The 16,234-nt window shown below is 41.5% G+C and overlaps 1 pseudogene; it reads left to right on the forward strand.

Annotated features, from left to right (window-relative positions):
* The first annotated feature begins 8,533 nt into the window (after positions 1 to 8,533).
* On the forward strand, positions 8,534 to 16,145 carry LOC141586470 (U-box domain-containing protein 44-like; annotated as a pseudogene).
* Positions 16,146 to 16,234: the final 89 nt, after the last annotated feature.

Here is a 16,234-nt window from a genome sequence, read left to right on the forward strand (position 1 = left end):
TTACTGACCTTGTGTGGTTTGTCTTGTTTGTTCTGTTATGTCTGTCGTGCTCCCTTATGGTAAGCAGTCAGTATTAGCAGGTGTTGTCTTGGATGGTTGCTGGAGTCCTGGCTGGGATGAGTCCTTACGAGTAATGACAGAAATAGTATACAGTTGATGAGTTATATCTTTCTTTTAGTAGTTTTGTTGTAACACTTGTAAAATAACTATAATTGTTCTTTTATCGACTTTTAATGATTACTTACCTCGGGTAACAGAGATGGTGATGCCCTTATATGCTGAGGAAGGTCTGGTTAAGGCTCCTCGGTATATGGGGGTGTCACAAAGTGGTATCAGAGCGATGATTTTGGAACCTGTAACAAATGAACCTAATAAACGTAGTGAGTCTAATAAAATGAATCTGGTGTATGTATATTGGGAGCCATAGCCGATGATAGATTTTGGGGTCGCCCTCATTTCAAAATCTTGGCCCCATTGTGCTTAAGCCAATCACTGGGTATGGGAATGTTGAGTCGGCAACTATGTGCCTAATGTGTATGGTGATTATGTTGGAATTGATTGTGGTCGAGTCTCTGTTGAGGTTAACATGTGCGTAATAGTTATGTTAGAATCATATATGGTAAAGTTTTGATGGAACTAATATGTGTGTGTGATGATAATGAGGAATGTGAAAGGTTTTATACGATAGAAGTATGTGAAAAGAGTATAAACGTGTGATGCGATATGAAATGTGGTAATGGCTGTGTTTGTTCAAGTCGTTAGTAATGGTAGTTTCTATAAGGATTTATAAGTATTATAATAGTGCTAATGTTGGTAGTTAAAGAGTTGTAGAATTGTAATGAGAATTATCAAAATAGTAATGGATGAATGTGATATATGAATGGTTGAAAGCTTCCTCATGTGACGTAATTAATTTGGGTGGACTAATTTGTTTATGTTGAAACATAGTTACATTGCTAAGAAGACTTGGATGATACCTATAAATTTAATGTTAAAGGAGTGATCAGAGTAATGTGATTATAAGTTATTAGCGAAGTTGTAGACAAAGGTTTAAGTGATGAGATAATGCGTTAAGTGTATACATGAATGGTTTAATAGTGTGGTAAACTATGTTGTGTGAAGTTCGTTATATAATAATATGATATGTATCTTAGTTGGTGAAACCGTTGCGATACAATTGAGTAGTAATGGTATAATGTGAATGATTACGGTAACCAGTGACAATTTTCGAACTTGGTTTGGGGTCGACGCGTGATGTTGTTTTGCAGGGATCTCGTAATTCCGACTGTGCACCCAACCTTACTTGACTAAGTATGAGTGCCTACTAGACCGAGTAGACCTCACTCGATCTAGTTAGGAAGCTATGACGTCGAGGATGTAGGAATTTCCTACGGACACTCGACCGAATAGCGCCTACTCGATCGAGTAGAGGGAACTCGACCGAGTACCCGGCATACTCGATCGAGTAAGCTACAGTACCCGGATGTTTGCGGGATTCTTATACTCTCTTTCCATCCTCCTTTATTTTTTTCTACCTCATTCATAAACCCTAATACCCCCCATATCTCTCCTCTTGCTCTCAAATCTTGTGTTGTGGTGATTTATTTGGTGATTTCCCTTGCTTATAATTGTTCTTTTACTTCCTATTTGACTAAGGTATGAATTTCCTTCCTATTTTAATGCTTTTCATCAATTAGAAACAATTAGGATGATAGAAAAATCTGAAAATTCAATTTATATGTGAGAAAAATTGCTTGTAATTGTTGTAATATGATCTAGATGCTTCCCTTTTATGATTATTGTTGTTTATAATACAAAACTCAAATAAAAATTGCATATATTTGTGACCGAAATTTCTAGGGTTTGAGAAATTAAATTGGTTTTTGGTTGTCTTTTACATGTTGAAGGATGAAATTTGAGTAATGTATGTTGTATATATCATATGGAAAGTTGATTTTTGTGATTTTCACCTCAAAAATTGCCTTAAAACTCCGTCTTAAAAGTGCCCCAAACTGAAATTCGTCACATGTAATTGGAAATTTGAGTTGTACGTGAATGTATTTTGAAGATTTGAGTCCTAAAAGTTGTAATAGTTGAGTTCATTCATGTTGATTATGCCAAAATTGTCACAGCTATAGAGACCGTCTGAGCTATAAGAATTTGAACTTTTACTTGTAATTTGGGAAATTGTTGGTGATAGTGTATACTTAGATGAATCTTTCATGATTTAATATGTGTACTTTGTGTGTTTTGGTAAATATGTATTGGTATATTTAAGTGGTATGTTGAAACAGATGCCGAGACTAAACTTAGGGACAAGACAAAGCAAGAGGGGTAGGGCTTCTCAGCCCGAAGTTGGGGAGGGGAGTGGGCCGGTGGTACCAGCTGTACCAGAGTATCCTTCTGTGGTCTTTGTAGACTTCACACAACGGGAAAGGTTTGTAGCCTTACAATCCCGTAAGATGAGACCGACTCACTGTGTGGACACGACTATTTTAGAGGACCTGGGTGTTGAGACGGATGTCCGTCATATCTTTGAGACTTTCGGGTTCACTGGGCTATACTGTTTACGGAAGAATTCCTACGCTTTTCTAACCATGGAGTTCATGAGCTCGTTTAAATACGAGCCGGCTGAGCAGACAGTGCAGTTCCGTCTTATGAACACCAGTTTTGTTTTAACCATGGACCTGTTTGCTTCCCACCTTGGTTTGGCTAAGCCTCCCAAGGGATCCCTCCGTGATATTCCAGCTGAGTGCGGGGTTTGCCGCCTTATGCCCTGTATTACCGGGAAATCAGCTCCCACTGCTAGTAACATGTTGATTAATGATGTGCAACATGTTACCTTGAGGATCTTTCTACGTGCCGTGTCGAGTCTCCTATACGAGCGATCTGATATGAGTAAGTTGAACTCCCACGAGTTGTTGCTTCTGATGACCTACCTTAACCCTGAGCGGACCGAGAGAGTGATCTTTAATGCTCCCGCTATGGTTTGTGCCAGTCTTGCTTTGATGGCCTCCTCTAGTACTAGGTTCCTGAGTTGTGGTGCTATTGCTACCCAGTTAGCTGAAAATATAGCTTCTTTTGAGGCTTCCTCCGAGTACGTTCCCTTAACCACCCGGGTCCCTACCATGGACAGAGATTATTTCCTCGACCTGAAATGGTTGAGAACCTTGGCGGATGGTAGCCTAGCTTGGAGGGTGTGGGGCATGAGCTGGATGAAGATACCGGCTCCTGAGCACCTCCCACCGACTGAGCCTTTAGATGCGGTAGTGGTAGCTGTCGATTCTGATGAGGAGGAGGATGAGGATTGAGGATGCACCTCTGGCGAGACAGACGTACTTCATCGACCAGATGATCCTTCAGGTTATGCCCGAGCCGAGAAAAGGGGAGAATGTGAGAGCTGCAGAGGATAGACCCAGGATAGGGAGAGGACCACGTCGTGTAAGGGAGAGGATGGCTGAGACCCAGCCACAGCCGGCAGCACCACCACAGCACCCGTTTCCTAGCTATCCCTTCCTTGATACCCCAGAGACACGTGCGAGCTACCTGGCAGAGAGAGTGTCCTCTACCTTAACGCTCCGGAACATGCACGATATGGCATATACTCAGGGTATTAGAACCGAGGGACCGCATCCAGTGTGGTGGAGGGGAGTTGGAGACTACAGCGGGATTTTCCACTCCTACGGGGTGGACATGTCCACGTGGGGAGCACCACAGTCTTATCCTTACGGCGGTTTGACCCCATGGTACGTGAGCCTAGAGGTTGGAGCAGGGGATGATGCGGGTCTTAGGACTTCAGGGGCAGGCACCTCAGGTGGTGAGGGAGCTGAGGATGAGGTCATGGATGAGCAGCGGCAGGAGTGATACTCCTTTCTTTCTCTTTTGGTTATGGTTGTTGGGTGTGTTGGACATTAGTTTATTTCATTTCGTACTTATTCTATTCGGTTTGTATTGGTGGCCATAAGGCTGTATTTGTTTTCCTAGACTTGGTTGCAGGATTGGTGGTCGGGTTATCATCCGACTCGCGGATATGCGATCGTATATATATGTTTTGTGTTGTGTTAGGGAAATTTTTGAGGTAACTTGACCTGTGGCCACTCGACCGAGTGCCCCTCACTCGATCGAGTAGCTGCAGATGTGACAATTAAAGAGTGTTCTGATCTCGGGCTACTCGATCGAGTAGCTAAGACACTCGATCGAGTAGGGCCAGCTCGATCGAGTACCCAGTACACTCGATCGAGTAGCGCTGCTACAGGGACTATTCGTAAATAAAATTGTTTGATTGTCCCTATTTTGCATATTTTGATAGTTATAATGCTTATTGAAGGATAGTAACGTGTTTGGGTCGACTTATTACTTATAATGACATTTGGTGGGAGTAGTTGTGACCCAAAAGTTTCTTTTATTGCATTCTTTTTACATTGTCAACATCTACAGGAGAGCATAACTTATTTATTATCGAAAAGACTTCTTACTTATTTCGCAGAATTTCCATAACTACATTATATAAAATTGATATATGCATTTTTTTATGGTTCTTGATAATTATCCTCGTAAGGTAGTGTGTGTGTGTGTGTGTGTGTGTGTGTGTGTGTGTGTGTGTGTGTATATATATATATATATATATATATATATATATATATATATATATATATATATATATATATATATAATAGACTGTGTTAGTCATGATTAATGAGTAATGTCGACATGGTGCATTATGTGTTAGGAAAATTGTTGGATGGTGAACTTCGGGGACGAAGTTCCTTTTTAGAGGGGAAGAGTAATGTCGCAAAATAAAAGGCCGATATTATAATAATTTTGTTGTTTGTTTGTAATGTCTTCTATTGTCTCTGTTATATTTCCAACATGAAGTTATAATTGTTTTAATCGTTTGATGAGTAATTTGTATGTTTAAGTAAAATTTGAGTAATGTACCATGAGAAGATAGTCATAAAAAGAAGATAGGTATGTCAAGAACAGTAGCGGAGTTGTGCAATTATGAATCATGTATTGTGTGAATCGATAATAGGATCGTTGTGTGACACGTTTTGTGTTGGTAGTTGTTGGCTAGTGAAAGTATAGTCTTGTAGTTGCGTGTTTGAAGAGTTCGGCGTAGTAGTACAATAGTCAGTCGAGTCAGTCGTGTTAGTACATGTTGTATGTTGGACAGTTGATGATGATGACATAAGGGGGGATAATGCCTCTAGAGAGTAGTGGACCTGTGTCGGGAGAACGGTGACATCAACCTTAGATTCTTGTCGTGGGGTTTGGGGGAGGATGAGTCGAACTTCGAGGACGAAGTTCTTTTTAAGGGGGGAAGACTGTAATACCCGTCCCTTTTAGGGATCCGTTGACCGACCTTTGGGGAGCAGGTAAAGGCTCTTGGGAATGCGTGCCAGAGTTTGTTAGTATATGAGGATAGGTGGTACTCGATAGAGTAGAAGTTACTCGATCGAGTAGCTTGGGTACTCGATCAAGTAGGGGCCACTCGATCGAGTAGGTTAGTTACTCGATCGAGTAACGTCTTTCCAGCGAGGGTTTATAATCGTGTTTTGTTAAAACCGCAAATCATTTCCGCCTCCTTCTTTCAGACCTAGATGTCGTCTCCCTCCTTTCCCTTCACGAAATACCATCTATGGGAGCCTCTCAGGATGCTAGTGCTTTGAGGATGAGTTGCTTGAGTTAGGTAGCGGTCATAACGCCGTTGTGAGATGCGTAGGTATGTCCTCATCAGCATCTTTGTCTATGTTGTTCCTTGTAGGGTTGTATTGGTAGTAATAGGCTTGTATACTGTTTGTTTAGGGATTGCTTGCTTGGTTGATGTTGTATGGTTGATCGAGGAACCGCTGCTTTTGGTTAAAGGTAGGTTCGCCTGCTCAGTTTCTGTTGATTGTCTAGTGTGTCGGTTGTTGTGCCGTTGTTGTATTGTTGTTGTGACCGTGTGGTTGAGTATACATGGTAATCGGTTGGTGTATGCTGTTTTGTTGGTTGTTGTTGTATTGCAGCTGTCTGTGATTGATTGTCTCTGGTTCTCGAGGTGCGTCCTCGGCTGAGTGGAGTCACTTGCGGGAGTGGCTTCACGCCCTAGTTTCGCCCTCCGTGGAACCCGCCACGGGAGGAGATGTGCACATTAATGGGACAGGGTTATCGCTCGGTATGATGAGCGGGGCATAGGTAGGAATGGCTGCGGTCCCCTACTGGCAGGACTGGTCCAGTGGACAGTCGGTGACGGAGATTGGTTGGAGTGGTTGTCATTGTGTGTGTGTTTGGTTGTAGTGGTAATATGTTTGTAATGATTGTTGTATCTTGTCTCAGTTACTGACCTTGTGTGGTTTGTCTTGTTTTTTTTCTGTTGTGTCTGCCGTGATCCCTTATGGTGAGCAGTCAGTCTTAGTAGGTGTTGTCTTGGATGGTTGCTGGAGTCCTGGCTGGGATGAGTCCTCAAGAGTAATAACATAAATAGTATACAGTTGATGAGTTGTATCTTTCTTTTAGTAGTTTTGTTGTAACACTTGTAAAATAACTATAATTGTTCATTTATCAACTTTTGATGATTACTTACCTCGGGTAAATGAGATGGTGATGCCCTTATATGCTAAGGAAGGTCTGGTTAAGGCTCATCGGTATATGGGGGTGTCACAGTCACGGTCCGGTACTTTTGCCGGATCGTGGCGTGCACCCTTGCCCGGCTCAAGGCAAGATGCAAGCAACAAGGATCTTCGTACTAGTGAATGATCGCTCACTAGCACGATACTCGGGTCTCGGCAACACTCGACAGGATTGCAACGAGAGCGTCAAGCACTAGTGTTTGTCAAGCACTAGGCATTCGTAATCGGTCTCGGGTGTGTGAGTCGGGATCCTAGTGTCGATCCCACAAACACGGCTTGTTAGAAAAGTGAAGGCAAAGAGTCGTTCACAACAAAGCAACAACAAGCAACACGAAGGCACAAGGTAGGAAGCAAATTTTCATTCACTAGTACTCCCTAAAGAAGAAAATTTGATAGTTACATCCTGGTAGCAGGAAACATTGAAAGTGTAGATAGCGATATACCTATTTATGGAAAGAAAAGTTATGCTAACTATGCTAAACTAGGAAAGTATTTACTAAAAATATACAAGGAAAATGAAATTAAATAAGCATGAATAAATCTAAGGGTTCGAAGTGTGCGGATCATAACACTGTGGATACGATACCCTGCTTATCATGAGCTATTTGTTAGTATTGAGTTAGGATTACTTTGATATAGGTGATACGACTTTAGCCTTATCACACATGATGATATTCCGGATACCTCATATGGGGGTTGTCCGTGGATGGAAGTTTCTCTACCAAAACAGCAACATGGTTATCGCAAGGTTTGTTCGATCAAACTCTTGACAAATGTGAATTTCACTGGATTTGAAAACTGAATATTCCTCCAAAGTTAAATTTTTTTTCTTTGAAAGCCTGTGTTGACGGCTTCCCAGCAAAAGGTACGCTGCTCGAAGAGTCATGTTAATGTCCCACCTCATTGTGTTTTATGCAACTATCCTATTGAAAACAAAGATCATTTCTTTTACAAATGTCCCTTGAGTGAGCCTATTTTCCAAGACATGAACATTATTAGTTTTAACAATTTTTTGTCCAAGTATGATAATATTGCAAGTCAGTTTTGTAGTGAAGCTCAATTGTCTCAAAGACCTAATTCCAAAAGATGATTTCATTAAGATCATCTTTATTTAGTGGAATGCACGGTTTTATAAAAATGACATTATCTTTAACAATGTTCATATCAATATCAGCAAACTTATTATTTTATATAGTAATAACATTAAGATCTGGAATGAGACTATACATAAGGATTTCAACAATCCGAAAAAGACGAAGTCAACTAGAATCAATTCTAGTAAGAAAAAAATCTGGTGGGAGAAATCTAGAAACGGTTTTCTAAAGCTAAATTTTGACGGTTCGGGAATAGAAGACAGTAAAGCTGCTTTAGGATATTGTATAAGAGATCATAATGGTAATGTCGTTTTGTTAGGAGCAAAAAAGTGCGAATCTAATAGTATTTTTGTTGCGGAAACTCTCGCTTTAAAAGAAGATATTTTAGCAGCTAAATACTTATGAATCTCAAAGTTAATTGTGAAGGGTGATAATTATGTGTTATTAACTCAATTAGAAGATCTTGCAAGAAATTCCTTAGGAAATCTCTAGTATTATCAAGGATGTGAAATTAGACCCTTCATTTTTTTCGATGAAGTGATAATTAAAGATTGCTTCCATGAACCCAACAAGGTTGCTGATTTTATGGCTTCTATTGGACATTCATGTCCAACTCTTTCGAGATGGTTTGAAAGCCGATTACTTCAACAGGATGAGATAAATTGGTAAATTGGTTCTAGGATCAATCTCGCAAGTCAACGTTGGCTGTCTGTGAATAGTTGAATACTGGAGTACAATACAAGTCAAGTGGGAGAGTGAATACAAGTCAAGTTTCAAGTGGTCAACCACGAACGTTCTTCCTTATTTCTTCTTCCTACTTGTATTGTACCACACCCTGATTCATTCAACTTATTATTACTTCTATTTCTCTAAATATACTCCTAATCATCACTTAATTTGTTTTTTTTCTCGATATAAACCTCATTATTTCCTTCAAAATTTCACCATTACTATCGAGTATAGACATTTCCATTCGCGTACAAGAGGATGAACGTTCTCTTTATAAATTGCCCTTAACTTTCGGTATGTTTCCTGCTCCAATCCATTTGACTGACCCTTTTGAGTTATATCATCTATTTATTGTTAGTTTCTTTATATTCATTACTCCTGTCTCCTGTTATGAACTTGTTGCTCGTAGTCGTATGTGAGTATCGATAAAGATTTAGAATTGATCTCTTATAGAGAGTATAACAACTGACAAATGTATCACGAATTAGATGGTGTGTATTTCATACCAGGCGACTTCCTTTACTATTTTTTTTTTTGAATGCAAGCACCCGAAGCAGGGCCGTCCCGGTAGTTTTGGGGGCCCTGTGCGAAATCTTAAAGTGAGGCCCCGGTACTATTTTTATTACTCGTAAAAGAATAATTGGAAAAACGTATGTTAACTATTTTAAGTAATTTTTATAAAAATTTAGTTTATGAGTCAATTAAAAGAAATATAGTTCATAAATAAATGTCTTTTCAATTCTTCAACAACAAGTATTTGTCATAGTGGTTAGGTGCATAATAAGGTTGCAATGCAACCCGGGTTCGATTCCCATTAGCCTTATTTTGCTGAAAATTAAACCACCCCATTGTGTAAAACTTTAACAAAATTAAACATGAAGCAGGGTTTGAACCCAAGACCATTGACAAGTTATACCATGACTCTTACCACCAACTCACCAAGTCAAGCTAATTACTATGCTAAAAAACACGCTAAATTAAATTATCAACTAACACAAATATTTCTTGCGAATGGGGCCCCTTCAAGTCGGGGGCCCTGTGCGACCGCACCGCTTGCACGGCCCCTGGGCCGGCCCTGACCCGAAGGTATTACTCTATTAATAAACGATTAAAAGAAGTAGCAGTATTCGCAGAAGGTGGTAAACCATCCTCCCAAACTATCCTACCGAAAGTACGCGGACTACAATGAGCTAAAGCGTGAGCTACACAGTTATTAATTCGACTAACATGCAACCAATAAATAGACTGAAAATTAGAACTAAGTTCCACAATATCATCGATGATCAACGAGAAAATACTCCTCCCATGGCTTCGACTTTGGATTGCTTAAATCACTTTTAGACACTCGCTTTCTCTTCGAGCAGCTTCCTCCAGGCCATCGAGCACCGCAACCGACTCAGCTATATGGGCTTCCCAAACCTACTCACGAACAATGGACACACTCCACAACACCTCCCCTTGCCTGTCACGACACACAATCCCCGTACCAACACCCTCGCCTTCTTTAACTCCCGCATCCACATTAATCTTAACATTACCCGTCCCTCGCCGCCTTCCACCCATCAGTCCTTTCCCCTGCCCCCGTGTGGATGACCCTCTACGCCTTATCCCATCCTCCGTCCCTTCACTGTCGCCTACACCCTCCCTAACAACATCCCTCATCCTTCGCACCACCTCAACCGGTTCCACCCCAGCATTGTCAAAAATGACCTTATTCTGATGCTCCCAAATAGCCCAACAACCCACCATGAACCACACACACTCCTCGTGACTCATCTCCTTCCAGCAAGCTTCCACCCATTCTCAAACATCATGACTCCTCCCCTTCGACACATCCTCCAAACCCAGCTCGTCCCAAACCCAATTAGCCCCACAATCCCTAAAAAGATGAGTGTTAGATTCAAAAGCAGAATGACAAAAACGACACAAAGAGTACTCACCTCCTATCCGGGCTGCGATGTTTGCCCGTGTTGCCAGAGCTTCACTACACAGTTGCCAGAAGAAGAGCTTCACGCGGGGCCAAACCGAAACTTTCTAGAGCCGATTCCAGAGCCATCTACCCCTCGTCCAATCCGACGAACCCGTCATATCCCCTTCCTCCCCTACGAGCATTTTATAAGCGCTTCGCACTGTGTATAACCCGTCTTTCTCCGGTCCCCAATACCACAGGTCCCTCGTCATATTAGAGCTCAGACGAATATTCCAAACTCGTTCCCTCTCAAAAGGTAGTAGAAGGAGCTCTAATTTCTCCTCGTCCCAACCCCTTCCATTCGGCCTCAACAAATCAGCAACCATCAACCCTTCATTCCCTTGTGCACATGGCGAAATAATTCGACCTGTATGGGAGTTTGGCAGCCAAGCGTGGCCCCATATTTTCGTATCACTGCCATCCCCAATTCGCCTTCGCATGGCACTCTCCAAAATTGTTCGAACTTCGAAGATGCTTTGCCAAGTATAGCTCGGGTTATGTCCCAGCGAGGTCGTCATAAAATCATTGTCGGGGAAGTATTTAGCTTTCATAAGTCGAGTCCACAAACTAATTGGATTAGTTACCAATCTCCAAGCTTGCTTGCCCAACAAAGCGAGGTTAAACAAACGGAAATCACGAAAACCCAACCCCCACTCCCCTTCGGTCGAGCCAACTTCTTCCACGCCACCCAATGTATACCTCGTTTATTCTCATCGTGTCCCCACCAGAATTTCGATACAATCGATCTCAGCTCATCACAAAAGCTTGCAGGAATTTTAAAAACACTCATCACATAGGTAGGGAGCGAATTGGCCATAGCCTTTATGAGGATCTCCTTACCAGCCCTAGACAAAATTTTCCCGCGTCACCCTTGTAATTTTTTGCAAAGTTTATCGGAAATAATATTCGTAATAACCTTCTTCGATCGACCTATCACCGTGGGAAGACCCAAATAGCGAGCCTGTTCTTCCACTTCCACATCCCCAAGGCGTTCCGCCACTCTGCTTCTGCGCTCCCATTGACCCCCTTACTAAATGATACGGTAGTTTTATCCAAACTAACGAGCTGCCCCGAAGCCCCCTCATAACGACGCAAGATATTATTAATAACATTCGCCTCAGCAAGGTTTGCTTTAACGAAAAAGATGCTATCATCGGCAAAGAGGAGATGAGAAATAGTAGGTGCCGAGGGAGCCACCCTAATACCATGAATCACATCATTCTCGACCGCCCTTCTAAGCATGTTAGATAAAACTTCCGCACACAAAAGAAAGAGGTACGGGGATAAGGGATCACCTTGGCGTAGTCCTCTGCTCGATTGAAATTCCTCCGAAGGTGAGCCATTAATCAGGACCGAAAAGGTTACCGTAGAAACACAATCCACGACTCGTTGTATCCACTGAGTATCGAAGCCCATCCGCATTAAAACACGCCTCAAAAACCCCTATTCCACCCTGTCATACGCCTTAGCCATATCAAGCTTGATCGCCATATGTCCCTCCGTCTGTCTATTATTCTTCATGTGATGAAAAATCTCGAACGCAATCAAGATATTGTCGGAAATCAGTCGACCAGGTGTAAAAGCGCTTTGATTTTCCGAAATAATGTCCCCAAGAAAAATATTCAACCGGTTCACTAGCACTTTAGAAACTAACTTGTAGGCCACATTACATAGGCTTATTGGTCTGAAGTCACGGATTTTTTCTGGCGCCTTCTTCTTCGGAATCAAGACTATATTAGTCTTGTTAAGTCTAGCTGGAGACATGTGACCACGGAGGATATCGAGCACAGTACTCACGACATTCGACCCAACTATCTGCCAGCAAGATTGATAGAATAGCCCATTCATACCATCGGGTCCTGGAGCTTTCAAAGGATGCATTTGATTTAAAGCTTCAACAATCTCCGCTTCATTATACTCCGCTCGCAGGATGTGATTCATTCGATCCGTCACACGCCCCTCAATCCCTTCTAATACATCATCAAAGTTTGATGGTTTTGCCGAAGTAAACAACCCTTAGAAATATTCATTTGCCACCCTCGAAACCGCATCCTTCCCCTCACGCACCTGTCCCGCATCATCAATTAGTTTCCCAATAAAATTTTTGCGTTTACGCTTCCCTGCTCGTGAGTGAAAAAATTTAGTATTACGGTCCCCATTCTTAAGCCATAAAGCACATGACCGTTGCCGCCAACATTGCTCTTCTTGCTTGTATAAACTCGCTACTTCCTTTACTATTTTTGGAAAGTCTTGACTCCTCGAGTCCTCGTCTTGGACGACTTGTTATGTGTAAAATAAAAAAGATGGCGTGAACCCTTTTTTTAAAGAAAGAATCAATTTATTAATAAATAGTTATACACATCTGCAGCATGTGTTAAATTTGACCGGATACAACTCGACTAGAACCAAATAAAATAAAATCTCGTTCAAAGATTTGTAAACTTGAATTGCTCTAAAGCACATCCTCTATCATATCGCCGCAAACAGCTTTCTACAAGAGGATCATAGAATCTTGAGCCTTGATGAGAGAAGATTTCATCTGACCAAATTGAATGCAACCCATAAATCGACAACGTATGTAATACCATATAACCATCCATTACGAAATTGATCTTACGCATCTTCATCATATGAGGAAAGACCAAGACGATCTTATCTATATTTTCAATAGAACTAAAACCTAAAAAGACAAGGACTGAAAAAACTCCAAAAATAGAGACGGGCAAACAGATATCACCAAAAGGGATACTTTTATTAATTAATTCATAAAGTTTCATACTAAGATTGATAGATAAAGTTATTTGGGGCTTACCATCGTCCATCGGAGATGGAAGTATAGAACCATTTCTAGTAATTACTTTCAAAAAAAAAAAACCATTTAAGCAAATAAAAATTCAAGTATATCACGAATTGGATGTTATGTATACATATCTAAACTCAATTTAGGCCTTCATATCAGATGGCAGGGAGTTCAGGTGGCAGCTCCGACCCTGATAGCCAGGCAGATGAAAGTAACCAACTTGAGAGACGACATATTGAGCCGGTCTTTAGCACCTTCGTGTGCCCTTTAACCAAGGAAGTCATGCAAGATCCTGTAATTATAGAAAACGGAAACACTTTTGAACGCAGCGCGATTAAGAAGTGGTTTGAGCAATTTAAAAAGAGTGGAAGGAAGCCTGTATGTCCATTAACATTGAAAGAGTTGAGAAACACTCAGTTGAATCCTAGTATAGCTCTAAAAAAAACCATCAAAGAGTGGGAAACCAGGAACGAGGCTGCTCAGCTAGACGTGGCGCGTAGGTCATTATCTTCTGCCTATCATTCAGAGACTGACATTCTTCAAGCTTTGAACTACATTAAGTCCATTTCGAAGGGAAGTGGGTCAAATAAGCATGATGTTCATGAGCCTGAGATAGTACGGTTGGTGGTGAAGATGCTGAGGAATAGCAGCATTACTGTACGATCTACAGCTCTGAAAACACTCTGTGTCGTAGCTGAACAAGAATCAGATTTGAAGGTTATACCTTCTGCTATCCTGATTTGACTCTTGTCGGAAATGAAAACTTATAATTGTTTAAAATGATTGCAGGAGGTGATGACTGAAGGCGCCACTATTCGTACCATAGTGAAGTTTCTGTCTCCTGAACGATCCACAGAAAGGGAGAAAGAGGAAGCTATATCTTTGCTCTATGAGCTGTCCAAATCCCCAAATCTTTGCGAAAAAATTGGTTCAGAACAAGGAGCAATACTGATTTTAGTTAGCATAAGTGGTAGTGAGTCGGAAAATGTCAGGAATGTTGAGAAAGCTGATAAAACTCTGGATAATCTGGCACAGAGCGAGAATAATGTGCGGCAGATGGCTGAAAGTGGTAGCTTGGAGCCTCTTCTCATGCTAATACTGAAAGGTTTTTTTTACTTGCTTTTTCTGTATATCCCGACAAATAGTTTACGTCTGGTTTTTGATCAGTTTACTTGAAGTAATCCTTGCAGGAACTCCTGAAACTAAAAAGTCCATGGCAGCGTTCCTAGGAAACCTGGTTCTAAACAACGACGTCAAGGTTGCTGTAGCTAAAACAGTAGGGCCATCACTAGTGAGTCTGATGACAAATACTGATATAGAGACGAGAGAAGCCTCGTTGAAAGCTCTAAACCAGATATCATCTTATGATGCAAGTGCTAAGGTTTTAATACAAGCAGGAATTCTTCCTCCCTTACTGAAGGACCTCTTCAGTGTTGGCGAGAAACAGTTTCCCATGCGATTGAAAGAGGTTTCAGCCACTATTCTCTCGAATCTTGTCAATTCCGGTTATGACATTGGCTCTGTTATAATCGGTCCCAAGAAGGAAACCTTGGTTTCTGTAGAAACAATACGCAATTTGCTCCATCTTATCAGCAACACGGGTCCATCAATTGAGTCAAAACTCCTCCAGGTTCTTGTCGGACTGACCAGTTACCCCAAGACTGTTTCTTCTGTTGTTGCTGCCATCAAGAGTTCTGGGGCTACTATCATCGGGTTGGTTGAATACATCGATGAGCAAGATTTGCGTTTAGCTGTATTAAAATTACTGCTCAACCTTTCTCCTTATATGGCCCAAGAATTAGCTGATGCCTTAATAGCATCTGGTCAATTGGGATGTCTCCTCAATATTATTATGGAAAACAGTGGAATCACTGAGGAGCAGGCGGCAACTGTCAGCCTCTTGGCTGAATTACCGGAAAGTGATGTGGTACTGACCCGAGAAATGCTCAAGAAAGGTTCTTTCGGGGAGATGATCTCTAGAGTAAAGGAAATAAACCAGGGTGAGATAAGAGGGGGTCGTTTTATGACTCCCTACTTAGACGGCCTTGTTCGTTCTCTTGCTAGGATTACCTATGTGCTAGCAAATGAGCCTGAGGCCGTGGATTTCTGTCGGGTACAAAATGTTACAGGACAATTTGTTGAATTGCTTCAAGTCAATGGCTCTGACAATGTGAAAATAGCTTCGGCGTGGGCTCTAGAGAAGCTATTTTCAGAAACCAGCAAGTTGACAGCAAACCCACCAACTGGTATGTGTGCATCAATATTCACTTGTTTTGGCAGACTCCCTGACCGCACCACATTGTGTCGACTTCATGGTGGTCTTTGTTCTTTGAAGGAACGTTCTGTCTGGCGGACAGGCGGACACTGGCAGTTGAAAAGTTGGTAGCCCTTCTAGATCACGAAAATGACAAGGTTGTCGAGGCATCACTTGCTGCATTATTGACATTGGTGGACGATGGCGTCCACATTGAAGAAGGGGTTATGATATTACATGAGACCAATGGAACCAAACCCATTGTCGAGATTTTGGTCGAGAAACGTAGTGAAAATCTTAGAAAGAGAGCGGTGTGGGCAGTCGAAAGATTCTTGAGGACTGATCGGATAGCTACTGAGATTCCGAATGAGCAGAATATCGTATCAGCACTTGTAGATGCCTTCCATAATGGAGATAATCGCACTCGACAAATTGCCGAGCGTGCATTAAGGCATGTTGACCGGCTCCCTAACTTCTCAGAGGTATTCCAAACTCCATAGTATGGAATATGGATGTCTCTTTTCGAGATTCGGAGAGCATTGTGATACAGTATTTTTGTATATGCTGTAATTTTGAAAACTCCATTGTTTGTATCTTCTCATATATTGTTTCTCCATATAAGGTAACATGTCGACTCGACTAAGCTCGTTTATCACCCCATTTACTGCAGACAAAATTATTTCCCATTCTTGCTACTTCCCTGAAAAAGGAAGTAAATTCAGGGATTCGGCTTCAGAATTTGCTAAATTACCTCTTTGAACGGTATCGAAATTTGAC

This window comes from Silene latifolia, chromosome 6 (genome assembly GCF_048544455.1).
Source record: "Silene latifolia isolate original U9 population chromosome 6, ASM4854445v1, whole genome shotgun sequence".
Taxonomy (NCBI): Eukaryota; Viridiplantae; Streptophyta; class Magnoliopsida; order Caryophyllales; family Caryophyllaceae; genus Silene; species Silene latifolia.